Genomic DNA, 24,149 nt, shown 5'->3' on the forward strand with positions numbered 1-24,149 from the left:
TTCGAAATGGTACCATCGCAATATGCCAGTAAATGTTTCTTCCTTTCTTTTCAGTTTTACTTAGAAAAACATAATAATTGAATATTCAATTATTAATTGAATATTCAATTATTATAAGCCGGTGTTAAGCTCATGAATTCTTAATAATAAGATTTTAATAGTAATTTGCCAGTGGATGCCAGTTTGAAACTTAGTATGGAATCTCTGGGACCCTTTCCCACCAACTGTACTCTACCAACGCATTTCACAAGCTCTAGATTTATTCTTCGTGAATGATCTTCAGAGAGGGCTTCACCTCACCAAGCTATCCGCCTCTAGCTTCTCTAAACACGACTTAATATTCTTAATATACGACTTTCAAACATCAAGAAAACCATGTTAGTTTATTTATCGGGATTTTAGAAACATTGATTATTGTTCCCTTGTCGAATCAGTTCAGTCGGTCCAGTGGGACACTATTCGTACCTTGACATCGGTTGATGATCAGACAGAGTTCTTCCAAGACAACATAAATAGGCTATTTTATGATCATGTTCCAGTAATACTGAAAGTATGTAAACATAAAAATAGACTCTGGTTTAATGCCACCTTAAAACCTCTAATAAACTAACGGAACCATGCCTACTCTCGCTGGAAAAGGTACAGAACTGCAGAAACGCTTACCTTCTTCAAAAAACTCGCCTTACTGTCAATAAAGCTATAAGGTCGGCCAAGGCAAATTATTATATTCAGAATTATTATAGGCTTGTATGGTCAGATATTTGAACAGTGCAAGATTAAACTTCACTTATAAACCCGACGTTTCGCCCAGCTTATGATTTGAACTTAGTTTTGACAAATATACCAAACATGCATGGTATTATATACTCCTATGAGTTTTGTGATACTTTATTTTAATTATTATTTCATGTGAGTTTCTTTTTTTCCGCATTTAATGTTTGTGTCATGATTTTACAATGTTTATGTTCCAACTTGTTTTTACAAATTTGTCTTTGTTATTGTTATTGTTTTCAAATAAAGATGCCCAGCCCCTGAGGATGCCAAGGAGCTTGGCGAAACGTCGGGTTTATAAGTGAAGTTTAATCTTGCACTGTTCAAATATCTGACCATAAAAGCCTATAATAATTCTGAATTTAATAAAATCAAATTGGTCAGCAAAAATCGATCGGAAATTATTATAAGTATAAACTCATTGCTGCCTTGAGTACCAGAGAAACATGGAGCCACATCAAGAAAATCGGGATCGTTAAGTCCATAGGAGAACTGTCAGATCTTTCTGACGTTAACATTAACGAACTAAATGCTAGCTTCGTAAGACTACCAATTCCAGCCGCTAATATCTGTACAGATAGCTACCCTGAGTGTGTTAATATTGATTCCAGTCCCTTTGCGTTTATGTGTGTCGATGACTGTGATGTACTGCAAGCTCTACTTTCTGTGAAGTCGAATGCCATGAGGTTTGATGGTATAAATGCAAAATTCTTAAAGATAATTCTACCCATATTCCTTCCCCATTTAACGTATTTCGTTAACTCTATCCTGACCACTGCTATTTTTCCTAAATGCCGGAAAGCTGCTAAGGTTATGCCGATTCGCAAGCAAAATAAAGAGTATCGGCCCATAGCCATACTTCCTTTTCTTTCAAAGTTCGTTGAACTAATTTTGCATGGGCAGATTACGAGGTATGTTAATGACAATAAGCTCATTACTGTCTGTCAGTCCGGTTTCCGGTCAAAGAGAAACTGTACATCGGCACTTCTATCTGTGATAGAAGACATTCGAGAGCGAGTTGATGATAATCATATTATTTTTCTGACTCTTCTTGACCACTCTAAAGGCTTTGACTCTGTCGACCACGCCCTACTCTGTAAGAAGCTGAAAAGTTTATTTAATTTCTCGAGTCATTCAACTTCACTTTTTAGATCGTATCTTGGCGACAGGACTCAGGCGATTTGTTTAGACAGTAGAAAGTCTGACTTCCTACATGTTTTCAGAGGCGTTCCACAAGGCTCTATTCTGGGCCCTCTGCTATTTGTTCTGTACATCAATGACTTGCCAAATGTGCTTAAGTTTTGTAACGTCCATATTTATGCTAATGATGTGCAATTGTACACATGTTGTCCCCGTGATGGTACCGCTTTGTGTGTAAATAACTTGAATTATGATTTGAGTCAAATTGGTATGTGGGCTTCTAAGAACGGCCTATGTATTAAACCCAAAAATTCGAAATGCATCGTTATTAATAGAAAGTCGGTCTCTACTCATGCTTTGGAAAACATAGTATTGACAATTCTGTCATCGAATACCTTGACGCTGAAAAAACCTAGGAGTAGTTTTTAATAAGACCTTAACATGGAAAGACCACATTTTTATCACGGTATGGAGTGCTTCGTACACTGTGTCTAACTCAGTACTTCACTCCCCTACATATTAGACTACTTCTAGCGAAAACGTACCTAATACCTACACTCGTTTATGGATGTGAGATTTACTCAAATTGTGACTATGTGTGCATGAATAAACTTAATGTTGCTTACAATAACATTGCTAGATATGTATTTGGATTGAAAAGACTTGATCACGTTTCACATCACGTTGAAAGGTTGCTAAACATTTCTTTTCACAATCTTTTAAAAGTTAAAACACTGACTATCCTTCACAGAATTATATATACAAAGGAAACTGATTATTTATATCGGAGGCTTACGTTTCTCAATTCATCGATATCTGTAGTTCTTCTCACGCACATAAGATACCGTTTTCTAACCTCTGGACGGCGGTTCTTCATTACTTCCATATGCCTTTTGAACGCTCTTCCCGCAAGAATTAGACAAATAGGAAATGCTCGGCACTTCAAAAATGACCTATTTACTTTTTACAATGATTTGTAAGCCGAAACTATTTTTTTATTCTTGCTAATGAAATTGTATTTTCTGGTCATCTTGTTTCCTTTTTTCTTTTTTCCTATTGTCTAATAATAATATTCGTATAAATATTATTTTTATCTTTACTAATATTATTGTTTTATTGTTTATTACTTGTTAATTCTATTGTCATTAATTAATTTTAAATTTAACCAAGCGTGGAACTAATTTATTATATATGATTTATTTAATCGGGGATTGCCCGTGACAACGTGACATCAGGACGGACAAGGCGACAGCTGTTTCGATTATACCTTGTAAATCTCTTAAAAGCCTTTTCTCCCGGGAGTGGGAGTCGATCCCGCACTCCTAATATAGTTGAAAAGGTTACAAACGCATTCAACAACTAAGGCATGACGTAACTGAATGCGTTTGTAACCATTTCAACTATCGTAGGAGTGCGGGTTCGATTCCCACTCCCGGGAGAAAAGGCTTTGAAGAGATTTACAAAGTATAATCGAAACAGCTGTCGCATTGTCGTCCTGATGTCAGGTTGTTTAAATTTTTCCCAAATTATTAAACTAATTTATTATAATTATTAAATTAAGTACAATTATAAAACTGAACAAGAAATACCAAAGAAGTGTTAATAATACTTGCAAAATAAGGATCTTAATACCTTGGTAAGTGCGTGGAAAACTAAACAAAAAAATTAATGAATGGATGTGTAGCGATATGGGAAAATCCATTTTCTGTCACTAGATATTTGCTGGGATGGTCCTCCAGGTATGCCGCCTGCATCTACTGGACCAGGTGGGGCAATGACACCACATCCAGTTATGCCAAGGTATATACCACAACAGCAACCGGGTTGTGCAATGCCACGAGAGCAGCAGCTACAACCTATCTGCCAATGCCAAAACAGTCGGGCTATCCACCAGAACCTGTTCCACCTGGTTGTCCTCCATAACCTCAACAGCCAGGTTATCCTCTACAACAACCAGGTGCACCAGGTGGTTACATGGATCAGATGATGCCACCAACACAACCTGGACAGACGCCAATGCCCAGTCAGCCACCCAAGCCGGGTCAACCCCCAATATCCGCACGTCCTGGTTATATAATAATAATAATTATTTATTTATTTACGGTCTTTAAGAACTAGTTCAAGATATGCTAATACTACTGATATATTTCAAATATTGATGATGATTATTTTTGTATTATTTTCTTTAGCAACCACCTGCACCTGGTACTGGTATATATCAACAGCCGCAACAGTAGCCCAACGCCGTTTAGATCCCGATTATATGCCAAAGCCGATAAGCGTTATCATTGAAAATCAGCGCTGGTGGCGCTTTTATTACTAATAAACAAGGTTTATTGCCACCATTGGTGACCACAAAATATGTTGTACAAGATCAGGGTAACTCCTCGCCACGTTACGTTAGGTATTGATATTTGAAATTAATGTTTTGTTTGGCAATTACATTGATCTTTCTCGTTTGCAGGTCCGCTTTGTATTGCATACCTGCAACAGCTGATTTATTAAAAACAACAACTTTGTCCATTACACCACTTACCGTCTCACCAATGGCACGCACGGTTGAAGGTGATTATTAGCCCCCATTGTAAATGTTGGCGAAATGGGTCCAATTAGATGTAATCGTTGCAAGGCTAATATGCAATTTGTAGCTGCTGGTCGTCGTTTCCAATGACTAATGAATAAAGTAACAACAGATGGTAAAACAAAATCTTTCACTTTTACTTGTGTTCATTGATCCATATTTTTCTCAACAATGCGAACTGAATATTTCCAACATTTGGGCCACACCGGACAGCGTGTCGATAAATATGAACGTCCTGAACTTGTATTGGGTACTTGGGTTTTTGTGTAAAAAATGTATGGGTACCGATAGCTCTCAAGGTAAACCACAGCTCATATCCAACATCAATGCCTCACATTCAATTGTGGACGCTGTACGCAGTACATTGGGTTCACGCAGCATGGACAAGCATATTGTTGATGCCAGTGGTAGGGCCACAATTGGAAATGATGGTGAAACCATTATGAAACTGTTGGATATTATGCATCCAGCCCTAAAACTCTAGGTGACCACGCCAAATCTCAAGATGCTGAGGTAAGTTTTTTGTTATATTAGAATGTGTAGAATAAAAATATTTCTCTTATCAGGTCGGCGATGCCACCACTTCAGTAGTACTTTAAGCATGTGAAATCTTAAAACAAGTTTAGCCATATGTTGATGAAGGCGTGCATGTGCTATATGTAAAGCATTACAATTATGCATGACCAAAAATGACATGGCTGTACATGTCGAAGCGCCAATTAAAGGAACAACAACGTGCTTTATTGGATAAATGCGCTGCCACAGCAATGACCTCCAAACTTATTCATCTACAAAAAGATTTCTTTTCTAGAATGGTTGTGGACGCTGTACTTTTCTTTGATGGACTCAACGTCATACAAAAAATATAAAATTACATTATTAAATATAGAATTAGCATTCAAGGCTGAGCGTGATAGTGCTGAAGTACGTGTTGATAATGTTCAAAAGTATCAGAAAATTGTTGATGCTGAATGGCGCATTCTGTACAATAAACTAGCTAAGTAAGGCGACAATTTTGTGTTATCTAAACTACCAATTGGTGATGTTGGTACACAGTATTTTGCAGATCGTGATATGTTCTGTGCTGTTCATGTACCAGAAGAAGATTGGAAACGTACAATGAAAGCTTGTGGTGGTGCTGTTATGACTACAGCTAATGATATTAATTCAAGTGTTTGGGTCAATGTGATTACTTTGAAGAAAGTCAAGTTGGTGGTGAACGTTTCAGCATTTTCCAAGGTTTGATAGTGGGTTTGACATTAATTTTATTTTTATAGTTAATAATTATTTAAAGGTTGCGTTAATGCTAGAACATGTACATTGATTTTACGTGGCAGTGCCGAACAATTTTTGGAAGAAACTGAGCTTCGTTTCATGCTGCTAAAATGATTGTGCGGCGTACAATTAAACATGATTCTGTTGTTGCTGGTAAGTTAAAATACAACTTGAAAAAAATGTCTAATCTTTAACTGTTAAGTAATATTATGAAAATATTGTGCCCAACTACGGAAGAAAAAACTATAAAATTTGTGTCAGTGAAATGATAATTATTGCTTTTGGTTGTTACTTTTGAGGCATCGTCTTCGAGTGCCTTCTGATGTTGTTGTAGCAGTGCTTCGCCCCATCTAATAGGCCTGACCAATCACAAATTGTCATCAATGTCCTCTAACGGAAGTCCGAGGAAACTTTCTGTTTCAACAGGGGTGGACCATAAAAAGAGGGGTGTTAGAGGAGTTGGTTCCACATTACAATTGAAGAGATGGTTGGTGTCATGTGGGAACACATTGCAAGCAGGGGCATTTTGTATGTCGGGGTAGATTCTGGATAGGTTAGAGTTTATTTAACCTGTTACAATGACTCTCGTTTCCCTAGGGAGCGTGCGTTCCTGTTCTGCAAGTTTAGGGTATTGTTATTTGAGTAATGAATTCACCGGGCAATTCCTGACATAGAGGTCCGACGCCTGTTTATGGAGTTCACCAAGGACCTGCTTGTGTTTTCTTGCTTCATATGGCTGAGTTCTCAGGTGCCGTATTTCCTCATAGTGCTTATGGAGGTGACTCCTTAAGACCCTGGGCGGTGTTGGCTCATCAATCAAATGTCTGTTAGGATGCCCAGGTTCCTGGGTATTCACAGAAACTGTTCGGTTAGCATTTCATTTCTTTCACTTATTGGGAGTATTCTCTCCTAATTATGTAGATGGGGTTCTGGGGACATAAGGAGACAACCCCTGGCGGTGAGGGCAATATTTTGGGAGGCCTGTAGCTTCTTCCAGTGGGTAATCTTTAGGCTTGGCGACCATATGGTGTAGAAAACAATAGTGACTCCTTCTGATGGTGAAGTTAGCTATTGATATGTAGAAGTTAAACAGAAGTAGGAATAGGAAAAAAAGCGTTGAGGATTTTTAATATCTTACGCGGTTCCTTCGTACATGTTTGTGAGAATGAAGAATAAGACCTATTCAAACTCAATTTTCACCAAGACAAGGCCGCTGAGACTTTGCTATACTTTAACATACAATACTTTACCCCTTTTTAGCACAACTATCATTTTTGATTTTATTAAATTTTAAAAAATGTTTCTTCCTCTACAGTTCAGCATATCTTTTGCAAACACAGTCAATTCCCACCAATGGATATTGCGGCGCGCGATTGACCAACAAGACGATTCCACGACACCTTTGAGTATTCTTGATCTGAAAATTAATATGCAACGAATTTGTACAACAAACGAACAACACACACTGAAATAATCTTGATTAAAAAGTATCTAATAATTCTAAGCTTTTTTCTACGTTCCTATTCTAAGCTTTTTATGCTCTATTTAAAAAATATTCAACCATCGCTTAAAGTTCGCAAAGATTTTTGTCAAACATTTTTAAGAAAACCTTATAAACTAGATGCATAACAAAAAAATATTTTGAATATAAATATTTGCTGATGAATTTAACTGACAGTACCAATACCATCAACTTAATGTTCCTTACAAATATTGTAATCACATAATTTAAAACAAAATATTACTATGAGTACCTACGTTTATTATTGCAAAATCACGAAAAAAAGAAAATTGCATGAAGTACCCTCAATGTAAAATTATTCCACTGAATGTCTATATCGCATTCTAAACAAAAAAATGATAAACTGAAAAAATTGTAAATCGGTATTTAAATGTAAATCGATCCATGAAAGCATCGTAAAATAACTTATGTTTTTTTGGTAGTCAACATTATCGTTTAGCTTGGTTTTGTTAAGAATTTTGTTATTTTTGGGGTTAAGATACTTGGCTTGGATATCATACGTGGTTCCAGGCTCTGGATCAGGGACTGGTATCAGTCTTAGACCGGCCATAGTGACGAATTGTCACACGTGATTGGTTGTCACGTCCTGCACGAGGTGCCCCTGCTTCTACTGATAATGGCGGATCTAGAGAGGACAACTCGATAAAACCCGCACCCCTGAGTCATTGTGCCGAGCTCAGGGGAGGGAGGACCCTGTTAAGGGTCAAGATCGGTACTCAACGGTGACGAACCGGATTGTTAGGGACTTGATTTTGACTATGGATAGGAATTGATGACTTTGGGCTGGTAGGTGCAGTATTCTGCCACCTTAGTAGGTCGGGGTGAAACCCTATCGAAATGGCTGGTAGGCTAATGCTGCACCTGCCCACGTCCCGTTAAAACCGTGGCGGGCCTCAAGGTACGTTCCGGCTCCGTCGCCGTTAAGTTGGTGGTGTAGGTGCGGTTGAAGATTTTCCCGCTTTGCGTCCGGTCTGGCTCTGAACGCATTACTCATAAGGTAATGCGTCAACCCTCGCGTGGCCTCCCTGCGCAGCATAGATAACCACGGGACCGTTGAAGGGCGACTACACAATCGGCTCCGGATAGCGGCATTGAGGGGGGACTTCTTAGAATGGACACGAAGACGAATAAAAAGGAGGGTAGGAGTGACGGCGAAAGTCGTCATGGTGCGGGGGACGCGACAGGTGCGGAGAGTGCTCCGAAGCAGGTCGCCGCCAGCCGGGAAAGCTCCCGGCGGGTCAAAAGGGCTGATCAGACGGATCAGCGCAGGGGTTTGGTTTCAAACCCCGTAGGTACGGGTAGTTCGGGTAGTGGAGGGGTGTCGAAACCGACACCCAATGTAGGCCCATATGGGGCTGTGACAGGGAAAGGCAGAGGTCCGACGAATGCGACGGAGCAGCCCAGTACTAGTAAGGAAGCCCTGTCGCGAGGAGCCGGGAAAGGTAGGCGATCGACGCCGCGTAGGAAAGCTCTGGGTGATCGGCGCTTAGCTGAGAAGATCTTGGAGCGCTACGGCGGAAGGGATGCAGCTCAGATGTCTGAGAAGCATTCCCGGACGCTGGAGTGGGCCAGGAGCGTCGTAGCTTGCGACGACCACACACCGGTGTCGAACGACGCGGGTGAGCAGCAGGGTTTGGGGGCTATGAAGCGGCAAAGGTCGGATGAGCGGAATGCCTCAACGACAAAAAGGGCCCGAGGAGGTGGGGACGCAATTTCGTTTAGCGAAATCGCTAAACGTGCAGGCTCCATCACCCTCGGGGTCCTGGATAGGAGTAGGGAGGATGGTGCCATCTCCCGAGAGGAGTGGCCGTGGGTCGCCAGCGCCATATCAGCGGCCTATATGACCGCTGTTATGGAGAGCCCAGGTACGCGGCCATGCTTCGAATACTCGGGGTGGTATCATGGTTTTAGACTGATTACTTGTGCTGACGAGCGGTCGGCCTGTATTTTTAAGAAAATAATTTCTTTGGTAGGGGAGGTCTGGAGGGGGGCCAGACTCGAGGCCGTGGAACGGAGGGATCTCCCCCTTCGACCGAGGGCTCGGGTGTGGTTGCCTGCCGGGCCATCTCAGCCGGAGAAAATACTCGAACTAATGCGTTACTGCAACCCGAACCTTCCGACGCATAACTGGAGGGTCCTCAGAGTAGAGGAGGCTGTTGGGCCACGTCGGCAAGTGCTGATTCTGCTAAACGCAGAGTCCACCGGTCCTCTCTCTGACACGAGGGGGGTTATCTCCTATGGCCTCGAGCGTATGGTTCTTAAAATCTACCACGCCGATTCCAGGGGGGATGGTTCCTCTCCCACAGAGACTGTTCGGGAGGTGGAGGCGTCCGCAGGGGAGCCAGTACCCATGGTTGTGGATGCTGACTCCGCTAATTTGGACAGCGAAAGCACTGTTGACGTCCCGTCAATAGCGGGATCTGTCATCAGTGCTAGTCGTCTCGCTGATAGGGCCGAGGAGGAGCTCCTGGCCTCCGAGGGCGAATCATCGATGGCGGGATCCGTCATCAGTGTAAGTCGTCTGTTGGGGGAGGAGGAGGATCTCCTAGTCTCCGAGGGCGAAGCCGCCAAGGATGGGGTGCAGAAGAAGAAGAGTGGTGTTGATGGAAATCCGTCAAATCAATCTTCAGCATTCTAAGGCGGCTTCCGCAAACTTGTTGCTCTGTCTTGAGAAAGGCGGAGTGGATATTGTCCTTGTCCAGGAGCCGTGGCTGAGTAGTAACGGCGGAAAAATTTCTGGATTAAGGACGGGAAAATTCAACACCTTGGTGCATGGGGAGGCAGGTAGGCCTAGATCCTGTGTGCTTATTAAAAAGGAATTTAAAGCTTTTATTCTCTCTAATTTCAGCAATGCTGACGTAACCACGGTCTACCTCGAGCGAGGCAGTAGCGAATTGTGGGTGGTCTCAGCGTATATGCCCCATGGGGACGTAACGGGACCACCGCCTGTGATACTGGGCGAAATCACCGCTGAAGCAAGGCGGAGAGGTGTTGGCGTAATCATAGGTGCCGATGCTAATGCACACCATAGCATATGGGGGAGCTCGGATACGAACACCAGAGGTGAGTCTTTATTTACTTTTATTGTAGATGAGGGACTTTGTATATGTAATAGGGGGAATGACCCGACTTTTATTACTGCGGTAAGGGAGGAGGTCTTGGACCTCACCCTGGTTAGCAGAGAACTGGAAGATCGGATATCTGGATGGAGGGTTCTCAACGAGCACTCTTTCTCTGATCACCGATATATTCAGTTCTCGGTGAATGAAGAACGTCCCGGTAAAATATCTTTTAGGAACCCTAAAAGTACCAACTGGGACTTGTATTGTAGGAAGTTGGGAGAGCTATTGCCTGAGGCGCCTATCGCTGGTTCGGACCTGTCCGAATCTGAAATAGACGATCTGGTGGAAAACTTCACCTTGGCAAGATATAGCGCCTTTCAACAGTCCTGCCCACTGAAAACTTACAGGGGGAAGGGCAAGCCGCCCTGGTGGTCTGATTCCCTTGACGACCTAAGAGCGTCCAGTAGGCGGCTCTTTAATAGAGCCAGGAGGAGTAAACTACCCTCGAACTGGGAGCTCTATAAGGTGAGTCTGGGTATTTATAAATATGAAATAAGGTTAGCCAAGCGGGATTCATGGCGAAGCTTCTGCGAAAACGTAGAGGGCTGCAATGAATCCGCGAGGCTTAGAAAAATACTCTCTAGGAATCCCGCCCCTCGGGGGTATCTGAGAGATGATGGTGGGGACTGGTCGATGAGTAGCGAGGAGTCCCTGAGACTTTTACTGGACAATCATTTTCCCGATGTCCCAGTTGCGCAGGGATCTTCGCTTGCGTGGTCGGCGGTTGCTGGCCATGCAGAAATGCCTGCCATCCCACTACGGGAAAGTCAAATATCCTGGGCTATAAATTCGTTCAAGCCCTATAAGTCACCCGGTCCGGATGGCATCATTCCTGCGCAACTTCAAAGGTCTTTAGGGATTTCCTGCCGCTGGTTGGCCATCATCTACACTAACTGCCTCAGGCTTAACTATATCCCTAGGTCGTGGCACACGGTTAGGGTCATCTTCATTCCGAAGGCCGGCAGGGGCTCTCATGTGTCACCTAAGGATTTCAGGCCAATCAGTCTCTCGTCGTTTCTTCTTAAGACGCTTGAGCGGCTGATTGACCTGTACCTACGAGAAAGGATACCTGGGGGGTTACTGTCGGCTTCACAGCATGCGTACTGCGAAGGCAGATCGACGGAAACGGCTCTCCATTCGATTGTAAAGCAAATAGAGGGGTCTATAGAACATAAAGAGTATGCTCTGGGTGCCTTTCTAGACATCGAGGGGGCTTTTAACAATGTTCTACCGGGGGCAATCGAAAGAGCTCTGGTGGGTTTAGGAGTCGAAGCGGCTCTGGTTGAATTTATTAGCAAACTTCTATGCGGCAGAATTGTCGCAGCGGAGTAGGGAGGAGCCATAATAAGGAGGAAGGTGTGCAGGGGCACGCCACAGGGAGGTGTCCTATCTCCTCTGCTCTGGGTTGTGGTAGTCAACGAGCTTCTTGTGGAGCTGGAAGCCAATGGCTGTCGGGTGGTTGCCTATGCAGATGACCTCGCTATCCTAGTCAGGGGCAAATTTCTGGGCACCCTGCGCGATGTTTTGCAGGGATACCTGGATACTGTGGCTAGGTGGGCTGAATCATGTGGAGTGGCGGTCAACCCGGGAAAAACAGAATTGGTTCTTTTTACAAGGAGATATAAGATATCCGACTTCAGAACTCCTTCGATTGGAGGGGTACCGTTGGTACTTACTGACAGGGTTAAATATTTGGGAATTGTTCTGGACAAGAAGCTGTCCTGGAGGCCCAATGTGGAAGATAGGGCCAGGAAGGCCGCGGTTGCCTTGTACTGCTGCAGGGGGGCTATCGGAAAGAGATGGGGGCTCTCGCCAGGAGTAGTACACTGGCTTTATGAGATGGTGGTTAAACCGATTCTGCTATATAGGGTGCTGGTCTGGTGGAAAGCACTGGACACGGCGAGCACCTCCAAAATGCTAGTGTCAGTGCAACGGACGGCGCTTATCGGCATCAGTGGCGCTATGAGAACAACACCTACCTTGGCACTGAATGTCATGCTGAATATACATCCAGTAGATATTGCGGGAAAGGCAGCCGCGGCCCGGTCGTTGGTCAGGCTTCGTGATATGGGTTATATGCTTTCTGATTTCGGACACTCTAGCCTTCTTACTAGTTTCGACTTTATCCCGGACAGGACGGACTATTGCATGCCGGTGGCCGCTCCCTATACAACCTTCACCCCAGTCATTCCCCCGAGGGAGGAGTGGAGAAGAGGAATTATCTGGGGCATGGGACCGGTTAACTTGTTCACGGATGGGTCGAAGTTGGACGGAAAGGTTGGCGGGGGGGTCTTTTGTCAAGAGCTAAATGTAAGCCGCAAGTTTAAGTTGGCTGATCACTGCAGTGTATTCCAAGCCGAAGTTGCTGCGATTAAGGATGCGGTGGATGAAATGCTATCCAGCGCTACTACGGTTAGGGAATTTAACATCTACTCTGATAGCCAAGCGGCTATAAAGGCCTTGAGCTCAACTACAGTGCGATCGAGGGTGGTCTGGGAGTGCCTGACCACACTTGCGATTGCATCGAATTATTTTACAATTAAGATTATCTGGGTCCCGGGCCATAGTGATATTCCGGGTAACTGTCAAGCGGATCTCTTAGCCCGAATCGGTACAACTGAACCGGATGAAGATGGCTGTAGGGATTTCGGGATTCCGCTAGCCACCTGTGGATTGCTCTTCCATAGCTGGGCCTCGAGTCAGCTCAGCAAACGTTGGGCGGACACTACGTCTTGTAGGATATCAAGATCTTTCTGGCCGAAAGTGGATGGCAGGAGGTCTGCTGAAATAATTGGGTTCACTAAGGCTCACCTATCAATGGTCATTGGGGTTTTGACAGGGCACTGTCCCATGGGTATCCATGCGGTACGTCTCAATATATTGGAAACTCCATCCTGCTGCAGCTGTATGGAGGATGATGAGGTGGAATCACCAAATCACTTTATGCTTGACTGCCCAGCTTTTGCCAGAACTAGGCGAAAGTATTTTGGTCGTGACTCACTTGGATCTCCCGAGGAGCTATCCAAGGTTGAGATCGGGATCATTCGGAACTTTATCGTTGCTACCCAACGATTCTCTAAGTAGTTATATCTACGTCACCGTTAGTTTAGTTTATTATATGTGGTATCACAACGGACCGTCATGTTGTCCAAGTGAGCTTCCTCTCATCAGGGAAGCTACCACCCAACCTACCTGTTATTTTTGTGGTATAAATCAATATTCAACACAAAGTTACTCTGATTATGAGTTGAAATACTTTTTGGTTTAGGTTGCGATATGTAAAATTACATATTTTTGTACACAGTTCTAAAATGTAAAGGGAAAAAATTTATATTTGTCTATTAATGAAATTATTAAAAAATATTGTTATATTAATGATATACAGAAGCGCCAACACGAATGCAAGTGGTTTCAAACCTCTGGTAGGCAATTCACCACTTTGGCTGTCAGAAAAAATTTAGAATTGTCCATTTTATGTAAAAAAATTTTGAAAGTTGCAATTGAAGTTAAAAAAAAAACAATTGAAGTTCACAATTTTCAATAGAAGTTCAGTAAATTATAATTGAAGCTCAGGAATTTCAACTGCAGTTCAGCAAATTACAACTGAAGTTCAGAAAATTACAATTTAAGTTCAATTATAAATTTTTGAACTTCAATTGTAACTTTCGAACCTCAATTGCAGCTTTCTGAACTAAAGTAAAAAAGGTATAGCATTAAAATTGGCGAATTACAAGTCAACTTACTCAAATTGTGAATTGTCTACTCGCGATTTGATGGTTTACTGCAACCAATATTTCTGTTAGTTCTTCTCTTTTGTTTCTATATCATTAATTTATTTATTTAAGTTTCTCTTAACTTTGTATGCATACAATCGCATACAATAAAATTTGTATTTATGGCTCATCAACAAGACTGAAAAACTATTCCTTCCTTATGACTTATAGTTAAGAATTTACAACTATTATAAATAATCTAATATGTTATAAAAATGTTGAATAAAAGAAATGTTAATGGATTTGTATTAAAGAAATGTTTTATTTATATATCAATTTCAGATATAATCCAAGTAAAAAAACGGTCGTAATACTAGTCAAAAGGCGGTCATATTAACGTAAAAATACTCGTAAAGTTACAGGTATATAACTTAAAAAATGACTGCCATTTGACAGTTAACGTGAATGTAAGAACAGTACAGCATTATAGTTTGTTTACATTTCGATAACCTAATACCGTATATGTGTGAGCAGTGTGGACAATCACATAAACAGGTACGACGGAATGGATTGGACACAAAACTTAACGCCGCCCAGTCAAAGAGGATAAATACAATAAGAGCCGTCACTCGTTATTTTTTTGGCATTTACTCGATGTATACTGAGAGGTAGTCGCTACTTTTTTTTTGGGCGAGATGTTTATAAATGTCTTCTATACATTTTCGTGGGGTATTTGTGTTTATTTTTCGACTGTATTTAATTAATTTATTTAATTCTCTTTCCAAAAATCACAGTTGCACAAGGGGCCTACACGGCATGGATAAATGAGAGACAATTAAAAATGTCCCTCTCATAAAACATTCGGCATCAATTTTTTCAATTTCCAGCGAGATACTCGCCACAAAATAACGAGTGACGGCTCTTATTGTATTTATCCTCTTTGGCCCAGTACAAATGCTACTTAAAAATTTACGTGTTCCATAGACACAGATTTTAGTTATTTTACTAACCAATTTACGGGTACATTTTTGCTGGGTTATTACAGATGAACGATATGCCCCTGCGACTAGCTGATGATAACTAATAAGAACAGAGCGAAATGGCGGATTGCACTTGTATATATAGAAGATCACATCATTGGAAGGCAACTGCAATGAGTGTTCATTGGAAGTAATAGATAGCAACTCCTGTCAACTTCACCTGCAGGGTTGTATGAGCGCAAGTCATACAACTGGTTATGTGACCGAAAGTCACTTACGGAACGCATAGTGACCTACGGAACGGATTATTATTTAAGTGAGCACAACTTACTTACACATGGCAGCCCTTGCACTTGTGCAAGGCTAAACCATGGTACAATTACCAGGTAGAAGCATTAGCAAAAATGCAACCCTCCCGTGTATTTTGTTGTTGCCGCTGGAACATAAACTGTCAATCGGTCTTTCAATTTTTGCTGTCAAAAGTGATGGAAGAAGAAATGTCATTTGTAATTTTTGTCAACAAACCGAAAACTAAAACAGAAAATTAACTGGTAAAAGTTGGTTTTCTGCCCATAGATGAATCTTTGCCGCTCACGAAATATATTCTTTCACACCGACGCAGCACACGCAGTTGGCAAAATTCCAATTAATACAATTAACATTGATTTAATGTCAATATTTGGCCATAAATTATATGGTCCAAAGGGTATTTGGGCACTTTATATACAGAGTGGATCTGGACAAGAGCGTGGTATACGTAGTGGTAATGTACCTGTACTGATTTGGTGCTGCATGTAAGCTATTTGCCTTAACAATTTGTAGTTATCTTTCTGATATTTGTTTTGGTTTTTAAGGAAAACGTGACCTACAGGCCGAATTGTATTCGGATTTAAGCCCAAAATATATTGGATTTACAACACCGCCAACAGGAACTGGTGCTGCATATAACGGTAGCGAGTGATGGGCGACTTCAAAAAAGAAGTACACGGCGCCGCGAATTGCTTATACATACTACAAGTCCAGATATAGGCGGTAGCGATAGTGAGCTTTTGACTGATGCAACGACTACGAGACGTACACGTTGTTGTTGTTGTTGTAGCAATGCTCGCCCCACCTAAATAGCCGCGACCGATCACAAATTGTCATCAATATCCTCTAACGGGAGTCCAAGGAAACTTGCCGTTTCAACAGGGGTGGACCATAACGAAAGGGGTGTTAGAGGCGTTGGTTCCACATTACAATTAAAGAGATGGTTGGTGTCATGTGGGGACACATTGCAAGCAGGGCATACATTTTGTATGTCGGGGTTGATTCTGGATAGGTAAGAGTTTAACCTGTTACAGTATCCAGAACGAAGTTGAGCAAGAGTGACACGCGTTTCCCTGGGGAGTATGCGTTCCTCTTCTGCGAGTTCTGGATATTTTTCTTCAAGTACTGGATTCACCGGGCAATTCCCGACATAAAGGTCCGACGCCTGTCTATGGAGTTCACCAAGGACCTGCTTGTGTTTTTCCGCTTCATACGGCTGGGTTCTCAGGTGCCGTATTTCCTCAAAATGCTTACGGAGATGACTCCTTAGGCCCCTAGGCGGTGCTGGTTTGTCAATCAGATGTCTGTTGGGATGCCCAGGTTTCTGGGTATTCAACAGAAACTGTTTGGTCAGCATCTCATTTCTCTCCCTGATGGGGAGTATTCTCGCCTCATTATGCAGATGGTGTTCTGGGGACATAAGAAGACAGCCCATGGCGATTCTGAGAGCAGTATTTTGGCAGGCCTGTAGTTTCTTCCAGTGGGTGGTTTTTAGGCTTGGCGACCATATGGGTGACGCGTAGCACGTAATCGGCTGGCTAATTGCTTTGTATGTGGTCAAGAGCGTTTCTTTATCTTTTCCCCAGGTACTGCCAGCAAGGGATTTGAGGATTTTATTACGGCTCTGAATTCTTGGAACAATTGCGGTTGCGTGCGCACCAAAATGTAGATCCTGATCAAACGTCACACCCAAGATTTTGGGGTGTAGGACAGTCGGTAGCGTAGTGCCATCGACGTGGATGTTCAATATGGTCGACATTTGGGGCGTCCATGTTGTAAATAAGGTCGCGGAAGATTTAGTCGGTGACAATGCCAGGTTTCGCGAGGCGAAAAAACTGGAGAGATCAGGGAGATAGCCGTTTATTTTATTGCATAGCTCATCGATCTTTGGGCCTGGGCCTGTGGCCATTATTGTGCAGTCATCGGCGTAGGAAACGATTGTGACTCCTTCCGGTGGTGAAGGTAGCTTAGATATGTAGAAATTAAACAAAAGCGGGGATAGGACACCACCCTGTGGCACCCCTTGTTTAATTCTCCTTTGTTTTGATGTTTCGTTTCTGAATTGCACCGATGCCTGCCGACCACCCAGATAATTTGCGGTCCACTTTTTAAGACATGGGGGAAGGGTGGACCCTTCCAGGTCTTGCAGTAACGAGCCATGGTTGACCGTATCAAAAGCTTTTGATAGGTCTAACGCTACGAGTACTGTTCTATGGTGGGGATATTGATTCAAACCGCAATTTATCTGGGTGCTAATGACATTTAGCGCGGAGGTAGTGCTATGGAGTTTTCTGAAGCCATGCTGATGAGGGGCTAGCTGCAAATGTGCTTGGAAATAAGGGAGCAAAATGGCTTCAAGCGTCTTTGCCACTGGCGATAGGAGAGATATCGGACGATATGACTCACCTACGTTAGCTGGTTTCCCAGGCTTTAGTAGCGGGACCACCTTGGCCATTTTCCATTTCTCGGGTATGACAAAGGTGGAAAGAGACAGGTTGAAGACATGCGCTAAATATTTGAAACCCTCTTTCCCTAGGTTTTTAAGCATCTGCATGGCTATGCCGTCTGGGCCCACTGCTTTGGATGGTTTAGCGCGACCAATGGCGTCCTCAACCTCTCTAGCGGTGATGGTAATTGGTGACGCGCTGAGTTTGTGTTTATGTGCGTGTCTATTGGCTCTCCGTCTATCTTTGTCGACCGTAGGATGCATTATATATTGTCGGCAGAAAGCGCTCGCGCATTTTTTCGCATCCGACAGCACCTTATCGCCAAAGGCGATGGAAACTTTGTCTTTGTGCTTAGTCGGATTCGATAGGGACTTTACGGTGGACCAAAGTTTACCCACACCGGTAGAGAGGTTACAACCTCTTAGGTGCTCTTCCCATTTCGCCCGCTTGTGTTCGTCCACAAGCAATCTGATGCGTTGGTTTATATCCCTTATTTGGGGGTCGCCTGGATCAAGCTGTCTTATGAGGTCGCGTTCCCTCGCTAAGCTCGCGGCCTCCGCCGGGAAGTGGGGCCGGATTTCGGGAATTCTCCCGGCGGGAATGAAATGTGCCGAGGCGGATTCAATGACCTTACGGAAGGCACGCTCCCCTTGGCGGGCATCAGTCGGGATAGGGAGGGCAGCAAAGCTGCTGTCTGTTGCAGAATTATATTCTTCCCACTTTCCTTTTTTGAAGTTTATGAAAGTGCGTTTTTCGGTGACGATGAAGTCGGCGGTACGCTCGAACGAAATAAGTATGGGCAGGTGGTCGGATGCCAATGTTACCATCGGTAACATCGCCTTCACCGACTACATTAGCTGTAGCAAGTAAAAAGTTTATAAGTCCTATTGAGAAATTACTTGTGCGAAATTGTGAGACACAAAAGTAGTCCGTAAATGGATTAAATCGCATTGGACTTTTTGCTATAAAAGATATACCAGCGGTAAGAGCGCTTATCTCTAGCTTCAAATATATATTAAGAGTGTTAAAAGTTATTGTTTAAAATTTATTTTGTAGGACACAGAGCTTAACTTCAATTATCATTGGGATGATCTGTTGGGTAATGAGATAAAAGTTTGTTTATGTGGTGCTGTTAAATGCGCTGGTGAAATTGGTGGCAAAACAAAAGAAGAAAGACCTTTTAAAGTGAGTTGTAACACAAAATTGCATAAATAATAAAAAAAAGATAATATTCATTTTGGTTTTACAGGAGCATTCCACTATAACGGACGTCAGTAAGACAAAATCAGTTCATGAACGTAAAAGAAAACCCCTAAAAAGGCTGCGAAATCGCGTTGGGGAAGATAGGGAAAAAGATAATAAAAAACGTTCGGTAATTGTGCAGTTTAGGGGCCCCACCCTAAAATTTGTCCTTTTTTTTTAGTGAGGTATCAAAAGACGCGTATTCACGTCTAGATCAATAATCCGAAAGCGGACTTTAACTTTTTTTACCGGTTCAAAAGATAATAACGAAAAACCGCCACGGTGATGCACAATTTTTTTTGTGGGTACAACAGAACAACAACCATATGCAAATCGCCAACTTCAACTGCAAATATCTCCGGACAGAGATACAATTTTTCTTTGGCGCCCAATCTTGGCCCAACTTTAGGGTTGGGCCCCCAAACTGAACTACTACCAAACGTTGTTTGGTTAACGTGAAGATGGCTGAAGAAGTTCCAAATGCAACTAATACAAGCAGTGAAACGACAAATTTGGAAAAGCAAATTGAGGACAACACTACTGAAACCCCTACCGCTCATGACGAAAGGAATTATAATGCTGGTGTAAAGCCATAAAGTTGCTGATGCGATGGAAAACATGAAATTGTACCTAGTATGAAGATTAATGAAAATGCAAGCTTACTATGTAGTAGGGCATGTTTTTCTTTCATTTATTTTTTGTTTGTGTAATTAATTCGAAGCTTCCTCACAAAATGTTTTTCTGAGACTAAAACTCATTTCCGTGTAAACATTAAATTGATATTTGTTATTAATATGTTTACATACTTTTTGATTTCACAATAAATTTAAAATATCACAATTTCATTTCACAGAAAGAATTTTTAATGTATTAATTCGTAAAATATTTGAAAAAACTGCGAAATATGAAATTTTCACAACAAATTAAATTCGTCTTTGCTCTAACAACCAGGAGGCTTTTGTATCAATTTCGGTTTTAGGCCGGATCTGGTATCGTTACCTGCTATGGCAAAAGTTCGGTTTGGAGTGTTTGCGTATCGGTTATACTCCGGTTTTGGTTTCTTGTCATTCCCTTTTTTCTATGTATTTCCTTGAAAATAACCATAATTTTAATAATATAATAATAAGGATATAAATAATCCAAAAGTAAATTTATCTAATATATAAAATTCTTCTGTCACGGTTTTAGAGGCTTAACTCCTCCGAAACGGCTGAACCGATTCTCATGAAATTTTGTGATCGTATTGGGTAGGTCTGAGAATCGGCCAACGTCTACCTTTTTTTCGCTACGTGCCTAGGGTCTTGAGAACAAAACGTGGACCCGGGTACCCCTAGAATGTGTTTATACAATAGGGATATCAAATGAAAGCTGTTGATGAGTGCTATAGTACAGGATAATTTTCATACCCCTGGGTGACTAGGCTTTCGAGATATAGGCCAAAACGTGGACCCGGGTACCCCTAAAATGTGTATGTATTATGGATATCAAATGAAAGCTGTTGCTGAGAGCTCTAAAGTTCATTGTTATATTCGGAGTCGCATCAACCTGGCAGAACTGATAAATATGCATGAGAAGCCGAAATAAAGACAAGAATTAATAATACCCACATACCTATTTACATACGTTCTATTCTATTTGCCTGAAATTTCGTATATACATTTGCCTATATTAGTATTTACGATGCTTTTTTCCGGGAAGTATACCAGGGACTGGGATTAGGACTAGGACTGGGACTGAGACTGAGACTCGGAGTGGGACTGGGACTGAGACTCGGAATGGAACTGGAACAAAATACATACCACCCTCTGGGACTGGCAATAAGAGATGAAGGAGAAGGAGAAAAACTTGAGAAAAGAGAAAAGATAGGAGACTGAGAAAGAGATAGAATGAGTCGAAGATGGAGATAAAGCGAAAAAGACGGAGGGAGGAGTGAATAAAAAGATTAGGAAAAAGTGTAGAGGGGTAGGGCAGAGTTAGGCGGAAAAAGCTTATTAAAATGTATGCAGATAGGCCAAATTTAGGGCAGAAAAACGTCTGCCGGGTCCGCTAGTAATATGTAAAACATAATTGTCTATCAAATTTTTCTCTTGATGGCCCTGATAAGGGCCGTTTTGCGTAGGTATAATTGATTCGCAATTTTTTCTCTTTGGTGGTTAATGGTAGCCCTGATAAGGGCCGTTTTTCGTATCGTCAGGGTTGTGCTGAAATAAAGATATAATTTTTATTTGAGTAAAATAATTTTAAATCTTTCTTTTACCAGATTATAGGGTTACTTTACTCATCTTTTTGTTTCGCATTACTCGCGACTTTGCTTTCTCTACCTTTAAGCGGTTATTCAAATGCCGTATTCGGAAAAAAATGCGGCACTTGAAAAAAAATCTTTTTACATTTTCTGGAAGGTCCATATGTGCTCTGGTCAACCAAGTACTGTTTCAAATTTTTGAAACATGCGATTTCAGTTGAGTTCACGTTGTCAAATACAGCCTCTAAACTCTTTATGCCATTCATGAAGTGAAACGAAGGGTTCTTCAAAAGACCCTTTGATACAAGATCGGTATAAGGATATACCGTGGCATTTGTATCTTCATATTCGTTGAGATTCTGCCTTAGGATTATATAACCCGCAAAGTACGCTAATGCGTCTTCTTGCAGAACGCCAATATCGCAGTGTATATTAATACCGCTTAGCGCGTCATCAACTTCATGGTCTTCACCTTCCGCTTCATTAGGCTCGTTAGGGTTTGGCTCAATCGGGAGAAAATCGTCAGGGTTCGAAGTATTGAGCCATTCTGTTGAGCCTTGCTGTACATTTCCAGTGTTATCTAAATTTTTAGTATTTCTTGCTGTAAGAATATTTAAGTAGTGAAAATTAAATATGGATCAACACGAACTATTACCCAGTATATATTTACGAAGCCTATATCGGAAATCTTTCGGTGTAGGATGATCATTAAGACCCCCATTACTACGAATGGTCCCGAAAAAGTGTTCAAGTAAATCTTGATTTAGACGGCGAGTCGGAATATATTTAAAATTATACTTTGACTGTAGATATTCGTACGACATTGGCAGAGCTCTAGTCGTCATCAACACACCCTTCTGAAATATTTCTATGTCCGTTTTTTCAGTTTGTGCCTTTCCTTCTTTGGGAATTACCGGTATTACCACTTCTGACATAAATTTATCCATCCTTTGTAGGATTTCTTTCTGCTGCTGGAGGTTGAGGCCAAATGGCTCCTTTAAGAAAAACTTTTTGTATACGGTTGTAATATATTTATTAAATACTTTACTTTTCCCGGATAGTGGTGGTTCTCTACATATGAGTTAAGCACATCGAACCAATCATTTACTAGCTGGCTTAAATCCGCTGTATCAACCGCATTGCAAACGTCCATACCTAGCTGGTGGCAGCGCCGTATGGCGTTTGCGGTAGTGCTGGAGAATAACTCTGCCGCTAGCTTTACTTTTTGTTTGCCTAATTTATATAAAGGAAAAATTTAAATACTAAATGCCTTCCCAATAAACTTGCTCTGGCCCCTTCGTCCGGAAAACTCAGTACAAAAATTTAAGGTATTTTTAATAATTTAAGAAATTTCTGTACGTGTTTTTTTCTTCATATGCCAATTTTTTTCATTATAATTCATTCTGGAACCCAAAAAAAAAATTCCGGACGAATAACCACTTCGACTACAGCACACTTACTTATGCCTTTCACTGCTAGGTGGTCCTCTTTCAATTTGTATGCTATAGACACATCATTTTGAGAGGTATGCTTCATCACATCTACTATGGTACGAGTGTTAATAATTTTTCCGTTCCATTTCAGGCCGGTTTGGATATAATGATTCCTTATTAGTTTTAATAAATGTGGAGCGTCAGCAAAGGTGAAAATTTTTTCTTCTGCGTACTCTGGATTAGGAAACCATGGTCGATCTATAAATGTTATGATGTAGCAGGAAGGAACTTTAAATTTTTGGCACGCGACTTTTACCTATAGTAGGACCAAGGTTCCTCCACAAACTTTGGTTTGACGTTCCCATATCACAAACTGTTGCAACGACGGGAAAGCCAGCGCCATGTACCGATAATATTATATTTTTGAGCACTTTAGCATCGATCTTGCAATCGAAATCATAAAAGACTGGTTGTTTCCAGCTCTTATACAACCCCCTTGCCATTACCACTTGGACAAGCTTCGCTGGTTGCCGCACGAAGTCTCCATTGGATTCGTACTCACACACTTCAGCCACTTTCATCTCATCGAATGCCAATACTCACACTTTTTCTTGTGCCGAAAGTTCACTTATGTTGCGCATAAGGTCTAATGAGATATGCAATATACCTTCACATACAGGCACTTTTCGACACCATCTTTGCAGAGTGCTAACATGTGGAAGTGGAAACCCATTTTGGTATAAATGCCTATAAGCTCTGGGTCCAGATGCGTGAAGACATATTGCCTTCGATATGTCATTCCACTTCCATCTTACGGTTTTGTCTAACAAACAAAAAAGCGCATATTGAGATAAAAGAGTTGAACAAAGGTAGTAATAAAAAAATATTCCCAATCTATTTTCCCCACATTTTCTCCTCTTTTGGAAACTTAACCTGTGGTGGCTTATTCTAACCTTTGAACCGAGGGAGGGGACTTCGAAAACCTACAGCTGAGTATATAATGTTCGTTTGCAACCGAACATTCACTCTTTTATTTATATGCAAATGAATAACAATACTTCACATAAAATAAGCAAAAATTTTTGGAAGTTCTGCATTCGGTCAGGAATTAGATCCCAAATAGAATTCGTGAGTAGCTCAAACGATTAATCTATGTAAGCTTATCCCTCGAGTCTACAAACCTATTTTTTTCTTTTTATAGAGATATACATACGCAAAGTAAAACACGGCTATGTGAGCGAGCTAACAGATTACTGTCTTAGGACTCGTGAAGCTACTACAACTAAATAATTACACTATTCAAGTTAAAGAAGAGGTGTTTGCCGTGAGCATATGCACCGAAAACTATATGTTGTTTGGGCACCGGTAACCC

At 41.7% G+C, this 24,149-nt stretch overlaps 1 long non-coding RNA gene and 2 pseudogenes across 1 annotated transcript; all 3 read left to right on the forward strand.

Moving 5' to 3' along the window:
• The first annotated feature begins 4,663 nt into the window (after nt 1–4,663).
• LOC137248601 (T-complex protein 1 subunit eta-like) lies at nt 4,664–7,144 on the forward strand (annotated as a pseudogene).
• An 8,404-nt stretch (nt 7,145–15,548) lies between these two features.
• The window catches only part of LOC137248602 (cysteine desulfurase, mitochondrial-like), a 154,173-nt pseudogene continuing 145,572 nt past the window's right edge, over nt 15,549–24,149 (forward strand).
• Nucleotides 18,701–19,237, forward strand: LOC137248053 (uncharacterized). The gene is made up of 3 exons (XR_010952031.1): nt 18,701–18,842; nt 18,917–19,045; nt 19,110–19,237. It is a non-coding gene; the product is annotated as an uncharacterized lncRNA (long non-coding RNA).

Source organism: Eurosta solidaginis, chromosome 4 (assembly GCF_040869045.1).
Source record: "Eurosta solidaginis isolate ZX-2024a chromosome 4, ASM4086904v1, whole genome shotgun sequence".
Lineage (NCBI taxonomy): Eukaryota > Metazoa > Arthropoda > Insecta > Diptera > Tephritidae > Eurosta > Eurosta solidaginis.